Genomic DNA, 9,095 nt, shown 5'->3' with positions numbered 1-9,095 from the left:
CTAAGCAGGGATCACATGGGCTCACAAAGACTGAAAAAAAAATAATTAAGAGGAGAAAAGAAAGAGAGAGAGAAGGAAGGAAAGGCAGAAAGAAAGAAAGAAAGAAAGAAAGAAAGAAAGAAAGAAAGAAAGAAAGAAAGGAAAGAAGGAAGGAAGGGGGGGAGAGGGAGGAAGGGAAGGAGAGGGAGAGGGAGAGGATTCAGATTAGAGAAGGAGTGAGATGTGCTGTCCTGGCCCTTGGCCACTGGCACCAGCATCCGGTTGGCAGAGGCATGCTTGACTGATGAAGGCAGAGGCATTGCCCAGGTACTAACCCACAGGTTATCATCGTCCTAATATCATATCATGCCTGTGCCACAGATGAAGATCTGACCTCCCGCCTCCAAGAAGGGTGAGGAGGCAACCATGTCTCTCCTGGATGGAGTGGAATTGCTGGGACTTGAACCCCATCTGCCTCTCTTGAAGCCGGGGGTCTAAGCACATTCTGGTGCCTTCCGGGGCAGCCTAGAGTGTGCACGCCATTGGAGTTCTGCTTTGAGCTCTTTGCAGATCTTAAGTACCAATGCCTGCCCCTCTGCTGACCTAGGCAAGGCAGGTAAAGAGTTAAGGCAGACAAGCAGGGCTCTGCCTCCCCCTTCCAGCCCAGCAGGCTCTGACTGTATTTCCTTTTTTTTTTTTTTTTTAAATCTTGTCTCCTCTTTGCTTTTAGTTTAAGCTGTAACTGTCAGGCTGCTCCAACACCATCCATTGACATTTAAGTCCCAATGCTTTCTAAATTCAGAAAGGAGATTGGCCGCAGCTGGTGCTGTAGGAGGTGAGGTAGTAGGTGCCATGCAGGCACTGAGAGAAACAGATAAGAGAGGGAAGGCCTGGAATTATGGGAAGGGGAAGAAGAAGGGTTAATGTCCCAAACACCCTCAACCCCTAGCCTGCCCTTCCTCTCTGCTTGAGAAACTTTTACTATGGTATTGACATGCCAAGGACCGTAACCATAGGTTTTATTTGCCAGGAAGGATTTTGACCTTGAACATCTGTTCCCCATTCTTCCTGTCCTGTAGCAAGTGGCATCTCCACACCACACCCTTGTGGATGCAATGGGTGATTCAGATCCCATCCAGCTGGTAAGAGGAATCATTCATGTATTCCGTAATATCCTCCAGTAACTCCTGGTGTCCTTGGCCCTCAACGGAGGCTTTCATGGGTCATGGTCACCATGAACACTACCTGGGCCAGAGTGGAGCAGGGGAAGGGAAGTGAGTTCCAAGCAGGAAAGGGTGATGGCTTTTGGTGGCTGGCGCCATTGCTCTGGGGTAGGCATGTGTGAGATGTTTCTGTTATTTCAATTCCTCCCTGCCCCCAGCATGGGCCAGGGGTGCAAGCCTTGGAGACACCATCTGACTTGATCTCCAGCAGGAAAAACCACCCTGATGAGGAGGGACAGCCTGCTCCTTTTCCTATTCTGGCTGGAGGGATAGCACGGGTTTCTTTGTCCCCAAATAGTGTGCTGGCCACCAGATAGATGAGTAAGCTGCTTATCCCACACCAACCAACCTCCATTTCTCAGTGGGCAGCTCCTCATGTCTTATGACTTAGCTCCATGTCCAAAGCTAGGGGAAATCCTATGGGGTAAAGGTTTGGTATTCCAAGACTGAACCCCTTGCTAAACCTTGCAAACAGCAGGCTAAGAGGAAGAGTCCTAGAGTCTTCTCTTCAAGTTAAATTACTACGACAGCTCTCAGAACTCAGAACGCCAGCTTGCTTACTGCAATAGGGCCTTTCCTCACTGCTGTGACCAAGTGCTTGGCAAAGGCAACTTAAGAGAGATGGGGCTTATGTTTGAGGTTATAGTCCACCATAGTGGGAAGGCATCGAGGTCGGGCATGAGACAGGTGTTATATTGAATTCTTAGCCGGGAATCGAGAAGCATAGAGGCTATTCTTGGTTGTCAACTTGACCACATTTGGAAATAGCTAAAGCCCTGAAATGGAGGGATTTGTGCTTAATAGGAGGTGGGGAAAATCCACTTCTAATCTGGGTATTTGAGGTAGGAAAACCCACCCCTAACCTAGGCCATGCCTTCTGTTTAGGTCCAAGTCATAGAGAAGCCTGCACCTGTTAAAGAGCCTTTTCCATTCCAGGTCCCACACAAAGCTAGTGGGTCTCCAATTTACTTGGTACATCAACAGAGTAACACACCCAAGTAAGAAATGTGCTATACCCAGAATCCAAATAGCCCATTAAATGCCGTGCTTCTTTCCTGTTGATGGGAAAGGCCATATGCAATAACTCACCCCTCACCTTCAAAATATTACCTCTGAAGGCCCCACCCTGCTGGACTCCTAAGAATTCCACTGAGGTTGAAGGGCATGGAATTTTGGTTGTATTATTTCCCATCCTCTGATGCACGTATGTGTTATCAATGAGCTCAGAGTAGTTGCTACCTCCTGCTCACTTGGTTGGATCAGCACATAATCAATACAACGCACCAGTGCGATATCTTGTGGGAGAGACAGACAATCAAGATCCCGTCTAACAAAGTTATGACACGGGGCTGGAGATTTAATAGAGCCTTCAAGATAAGAGCGTAAAGGTATACTGCTGGCCCTAATGGAAGCTAATTGCTTCTGATGGCCCTAATGGACAGGTACCAAGAAAAAGACATTTCCTAGATCAATAGCTGCATACCATGTACCAGGAGATGTGTTCATCTGCTCAAGTAAGGACCCACATCTGGTACAGCAGCTGCAACTGGAGTTACTACCTGATTTAATTTTCTGTAGTCAACTGTCATTCTCCAGGATCCATCTGTTGTCTGCACTGGCCACATCGGAGAGTTAAAGGGAGATGTGGTGGAAAGCACCACCCCTGAATCTTTCAAGACCTCGATGGTGGCATTAATTTCTGCAATTCCTTCAGAGACTTGATACTGTTTTGATTCACTATTTTCCTTCATAGAGGCAACTCCTCTAAAGGCTTCCATTTAGACTTTCCAACCATAGTAGCCCTCACTCTATAGGTTAGGGAACAAACGTGAGAATTCTACCAACTTCTAAGTATGTCTATCCCAATTATACATTCGGGTCTTGGGGAATAACCATAGAATGAATTCAGGGACCTACTGCAGTAGGGCTTCAGCCAAAACTCCATTAATTACCTCACCTCCACAAGCCTCTACTTAAACTGAAGGGTCACAATGTTTCTTGGGATCTCCCAGAATCAGTGTCAATTCAGAATGAGTATCCAATAGATGCTGGAAAGTCTGATTGCCCCCCCCTCCCCATGTGTACAGTTACTCTTGTAAAAGGCCATAGGTTCCTCTGGGGAAGGACTAGAGAAAGACTAACAGTACAACTCTTAGGTATTTTATCAACACCCTTCGTCAGGGGAACCTGGCCGCCTCTCCATTCAAGGGGTTCTGGGTCTGAAAACTGACTCAAGTTGGGAAATTAATACACAGGTAGAGATTGCCATTTGACACCTTCCAATGTAGCCTTTCTTTCACTTGTCTGAAAATTTTTCTGCTTATCCAGGTCATGCAAAAATCCAGTAGGCTTCTTAACTGTTTCAAGCCTGGAGACACCTTGATTGCGTGGCCAGTAGCAAAGGTCCATAGGAGTTTTGAAAGCATGAAATTCACTTTGCCTGTGCTAACCATTGCAGGTTAGGCCATTGAGGACACTGCTTTGTCTATGCTGCCCCGTCATGGTTAACTATGCTCACCCTGCCTTCCATGATCAGTGATGTCACCTGGCCCCTGCTACCTCAGGGCTCAATGAAACTCATTGCATTTAATTCATTCAACTGAGCAACGGCATCTCTAACCCTAAGGTCTGCCACAAGAAAAGGGGAACAACAAGGCTCTTTAAATGGCTGGTTCCCCTCCCACCATTTTTCCTCTTGTAGTATTAGTGAAGGGCATGCTTTCTGGGCCTTCTCATTGTGGGGGATTAGGATTTACACAGAGGACCCACTCTAGCAACATAATTTCTCTGAGCCTTAAACTTCCTTCATCAACACTGAGCCAAGGCATCGCCAATTCCTTTTCTGTAGGCCATCTTTTGAGAAATGCTTCAGCCAACCATTCAAACAAAAATCTGATACCTCATTAAGCTGTGTGGAGTTTCCATATTAAACCTAGAATCTCCATTCAGTAAGCCCATATCAGTAAATTCAGCCTGATCCGGTTTTGTGTTCCTTCCACCATTATCACACACCCTTCAAATATGTTCACATGCTTATTCCCCAGACTTCTGCTAGAATGAGTTAGGAAAGTCTTTACATTCTTTAGTAGTGTGGCTTATCGCCACACATCCTAGTGGACTACACTTTCTACCGACTCTGTAGGAGCCTGCTTTGCTTCTCTCTAGGAGTCTCCTCTCTGGGAGTCTGGATATAGGTCTAGAGACAAAAACTGTTGGAACCTCGGGGACATCAGTATTGTCTTACCTCACTGTTCCTCCAGAGAAAGTCACTGTTTATCAGACAATAGAGGATTAATTCCCTCAGCCAGAACTTCAGGAGGTGGTGCTTAGGGTAGAGTCACTCTTCAGATGAAAAAACCCCTTGGGAATCTGAGGGCACAAGGTTCTCAGTTTCGATAGACTCTTACCACACATCCCCACACCAGCTTACAGGATCCCATTTGTGGTGGCTTGGCCCAGGGAGTAGCACTATTTGGATGTGTGGCCTTGTTGGAGTGGGTGGGGCCTTGTTGGAGGAAGCGTGACACATGTTTTCAAGACCCTTGTCCTAGATGTCTGGAAGCCGGTCCTCTCCTGTTTGCTTTCGGGACAAGATGTAGAACTATTAGCTCCTTCTGTAGCACCATGAGTGCCTGGACACTGCTATGCCTGCCTTGATGATAATGGACTGAGCCTCTGATCCTGTAAGCCAGCTTCAATTAAATGTAAACTTAATTTGCCTTGGTTATGGTGTCTGTTCACAGCAGTAAAACCCTAACTGAGACACCATTCTTTACCAATTAGTGACCTTATTTTAACGACCAACACCCTCTAAGGCTGGAGCTTGAATTTTTGCTCTAATTCAGCCAACATTATAATGAGGACTTTGACTTTATCTTCCACAACTTGAGCTCTGTGGCTGCTTAGAAAGCTTTACACTGTTTATGTGCATCTGGAGCCAGTTAATTTTGTCATTGTGTTCATTGTTGTTCTTCACCATATTCCAAGATGCTAGAAGATGGTTAGTTTTACCAGAGTGCATCCATGGCCTTTGTCAGTGTATCTCGACTTGCTAAGAACAACCAGTCAGCATCATCATTTTCTTCATTTTCCCCCCAAACTGTCAACGGCTTCAGATGCAGAGGCACCTAAGTCATTGCCACTCACACGCAACTGGTGAATCAGGATGATCTAATGCATTCATCTCTGTAAGTTTATGATACAGCTCACACCATGGGCTGTTCGTACTCTCCAAGCTCCCAGGAAAGAAAGTGCTGGCAAACTGAGAAGCCCAGTCCACATACTTAAAAGAGTCATCCTTATACTTCTGTTAGAACCTTATACTTATACATCCTTATACTGCTGTAGAACCACTGACGGTGCCAAAATCTGTATAGGTGAAGTGTCTCTGAAGTCACAGAGCTTATACAATGAATCTCTCTCTCTCTCTCTCTTTCTGTCTCTCTCTTTCTGTCTCTCTCTCTGTCTCTCTGTCTCTCTGTCCATATATATACATATATGTATATGTGTGTTGTATATGTATATATGTATACACATATATACATACATAGATTTATAGATATGGAATATATATCATATATATGAGATTTATTAGAGTGACTTATAGGATGTGGTCCAGCTAATCCAACAATGGCTGACTGAACAGAAAGTCCCAAGAATTCAGAAGTTGCCTAGTTCAGAAGGCTGGATGTCTCAGCTGCTCTTCAGTAGATGCTAGAATGCAGAAGTAGGCTCTAATGCCAGTGAAGGAATGGACTTGCTAGCAAGGCAAGAGCAAATCAGACGAAGAGCACAATCTTCCTTCTTCCACGTCCTTAGACATCCAGCAGGTGAGGCCAGATTAGAGGTGTGTCTTCCCAAATCAAGATGCAGATTAAAGGCCTGTCTCTTTCAAGCTTAAAAGATCTGGATTAAAGGTGTATCTTTCGACCGCCAAGTTCCAGGTTAGAAGTAGATTTTCTTCCTCACTATACCCAAGGCTGTACCTGATAACCAAAACCCAGTGACATAACTTGCTCAAGATAACCAACCACATGACTAGAACCCCATGTCATCCACTGGACAGTATTTAAGCAGAGACCAAGAGCATTGCAATTCATGTCTCCAGGACTTCTGGATCTACCCTCCTCCAGGATCCCTACCCTTGAACTAGAGAACTACCACAAGAGACTGGCCCCACCTTCAGCCAGGATGCTTCCCACAGGTGAGCGACCTTGGGGAGATAGACACAGGATCATAGTTAGGAACTTAAGAGTGTTAACCCTCAGAGTAATAAAATATAACATTTGTTACACCAACTACGCGTACCTAACACCTTCTTGCTAGAAACAGACAGAAAACTGTTTACTGGAAAGTGGCTTGTATTAAAGAACTAGAGATGTCTTTCAATGTGAAAGATTTGAAGACATTTCTTCCTGGTTGAGAGATCATAGAAAATGTTAGACGTGAAGCAAGACAGAAAACTCAGAGAAGCAGAGAGATTGAGCTCCACGAGCACCCCAATGAGAAGCAGTGCCCTAAATCACCCAGGAAGATGATTCAGGCTAACAATTCAACAGCCTCTCTTCACCCCTCCCAAACTATCTTTCAGGATTTTTGTTGTGAGTTTTCTCAAATCTCTCTCCTTGCTTATCCTATAGATGGCCCCAACAGACTTCACCCTACAAAATTAAGACCCACAGATATCAGCCAGTAACAAAACATTTCACCTATGTTGTTACTTCCAAAGACATAGATTTCTTTAGTTTACCTGAACAATTCAGTAGCATATAAATTTGTTTTAAATCCAAAACAAATGCTTTAACACTGTCCAGACTCATAGAACCTTGACAAACATCAGTCTGATCTGTTAGGATTTGAAGGTTAGTAACAAATTCTCGAATTCAAGCGAGCTTAGCCAGGTCCTCATATGGAACTCCTTCAACTCTGTGTCCTTCAGAGGCCCAGTGCCAATGACTACAGTGCCTGAAAAAGCTTTCCCACGGATGGGTTCTAGGGTGCCTTCATTTCCTCTGTAGCCACTATTTAGAACTAGAACTCTCTTTCCTGGTGCTGGAATGATTGTCTCTAAATGAGTCTGGCTGGTCCAGTTTCAGCCTGTCTCCACATTCAACCACCTAATCCTTTTTGCTGTGGTATTTTTTTTTTTCTGGTAGTAATTTTCACACAATTCCAGCTGTGGCCAGAAGTCTATTCAGGAAGCTCTTTTCCTTTCCCATCTCCACACATTCGTCCAATGCAGACCTCTTCCCAAGCAGAGCTAAGCTCTGTGACTATTCTGTTTTCCTCACTTATGCTGTGCTCCCCAGGTCTTCAGGACACTTAGACCCAGACAGCGTGACCTAGATGATGAGGCTGTAGCCGGGCTACCTGCTCTTTTATTCAATTGGAGGTAACTTCTTCTGCATCATTTTCTCGCTTAATTCCATAAAAACAGACATCTTTTGCTTTTTTCTTCCAGACTTCTCATATGTTCCTCTGTGAATTGTGAATTTGGCAGTTTTCTCTTTCTCAAGCTCTTGCTTTTTCTTTTGTTCTGGTTCCAGTTTCTGGCGAATGGTTTCTGGATCTTTGTCTACGCACTGGATTGACCAACCTTTCTGTGTCTTCGTCTAATTTACACAAGCCTCCTCCGCTCAGCCACTCAGTGAAGTTGGTCAGTGTTTCCCATGGAGTGGTGTTCTTGTGGGTGTGTGCTTGGTGGCTGATGGATTGGTAGTACACTATGTTGTTGTGGAATCTCTTTGTGCCGAAGCATCTCCTTAGAGCTTCAAGAAAGTCGTTTTGTTATTCCTCTGAAAAATAATCCATATACTGCTGCAAATTTCCAGAAGCCAGCAAGAGTTGTCTCTGGGAGTCAAACACACAGTGGCGCTGAAAGCCATTCTTTTCTCAGCATCGCTTCTGTCCCTCTAGCAGTACCAGTGAAACTTCTGGACTTGATCCTGTTGTGGATGACCTCGAGGCTCAGAAAACCCTTCTTACAATGGCGACCCAGAGCACAGCTGGAGGCAACACTGCACTAACAGAAGACTGATTACAACGTGGAGACTAAGCCCCACCCCTGCTCACAAAGCATTCTGAGTTCCTATTAGCTCTCTTCTCTCCATCCCGCCCTCTGGAAAACATTTCCTGGTAAACTACCAATAGCAACAAAGGAAACTGAAAATTTTGTTTCCACATCCTGGTGAAGTGAAGACCGCCTTTAATCCCAGCACTCAGGAGGCAGAGGCAGGAGGATCTTTGAGTTTGAGACTAGCCTTGTCTACATTGTGAGTTCCAGGATGGGCAGGGCTACTAGAGAAACCCTGTCTCAGGAAAATACAAAACAAAACAAAGACCCAGAAAACTTGTAAGGCTGTACTTAATCCAGGAGTAACCGGACTGCTCCCACACCGTTTCCCTCCTCTATCCAGTTGTGTAACTGGAAGCCACGCCATCCTGTTTAAGAGTCTGCACCTGGGCAATGACCATTCGGTTTCCTCTTAAACATCATTTTTGGCCTGCAAGTGCAGTTCATCAGGGTTTGCCTTTGCTGATTTTGACATGGCCTTTGGGGAGGATCAGAGTATAGAATCTACAAGCTGTTTTTCCCCAAAGAATTTGTTAAGCTCTTCCGATAATCAATACTGTCAGTTCTTCTTTAGATGTAGTTCCTCAGTCCCCAGATAAAGATCTGTGGTTAGGCTTCATCAATTTGATACATATTGGAGCCATAAGGGAAAAAGGAAACCTCATCTGAGAGGTGCCACCATCACACAGGCCCAAGGGTGTATCAGTAGGGCATTTCATGAGTGATTGATGTGGGAGGAGCCAATCACACATGGACACAGAGTGGGCGGAGCCTCCCTGTTCTTCTTGTCCTGGGGTCTATAAGTAAGCGAGGTAAGCATG

General features: G+C 45.1%; 1 pseudogene; it reads right to left on the bottom strand.

Moving 5' to 3' along the window:
* Positions 1-6,730: 6,730 nt before the first annotated feature.
* Kin-ps1 (Kin17 DNA and RNA binding protein, pseudogene 1) lies at positions 6,731-8,697 on the bottom strand (annotated as a pseudogene).
* Between the last annotated feature and the right edge of the window lie 398 nt (positions 8,698-9,095).

Source organism: Rattus norvegicus, chromosome 9 (genome assembly GCF_036323735.1).
Source record: "Rattus norvegicus strain BN/NHsdMcwi chromosome 9, GRCr8, whole genome shotgun sequence".
In the NCBI taxonomy this organism is placed as follows: Eukaryota; Metazoa; Chordata; class Mammalia; order Rodentia; family Muridae; genus Rattus; species Rattus norvegicus.
The sequence above is the reverse complement of the archived record's forward strand: the minus strand, read 5'-3'. Positions and strand labels throughout refer to the sequence as shown.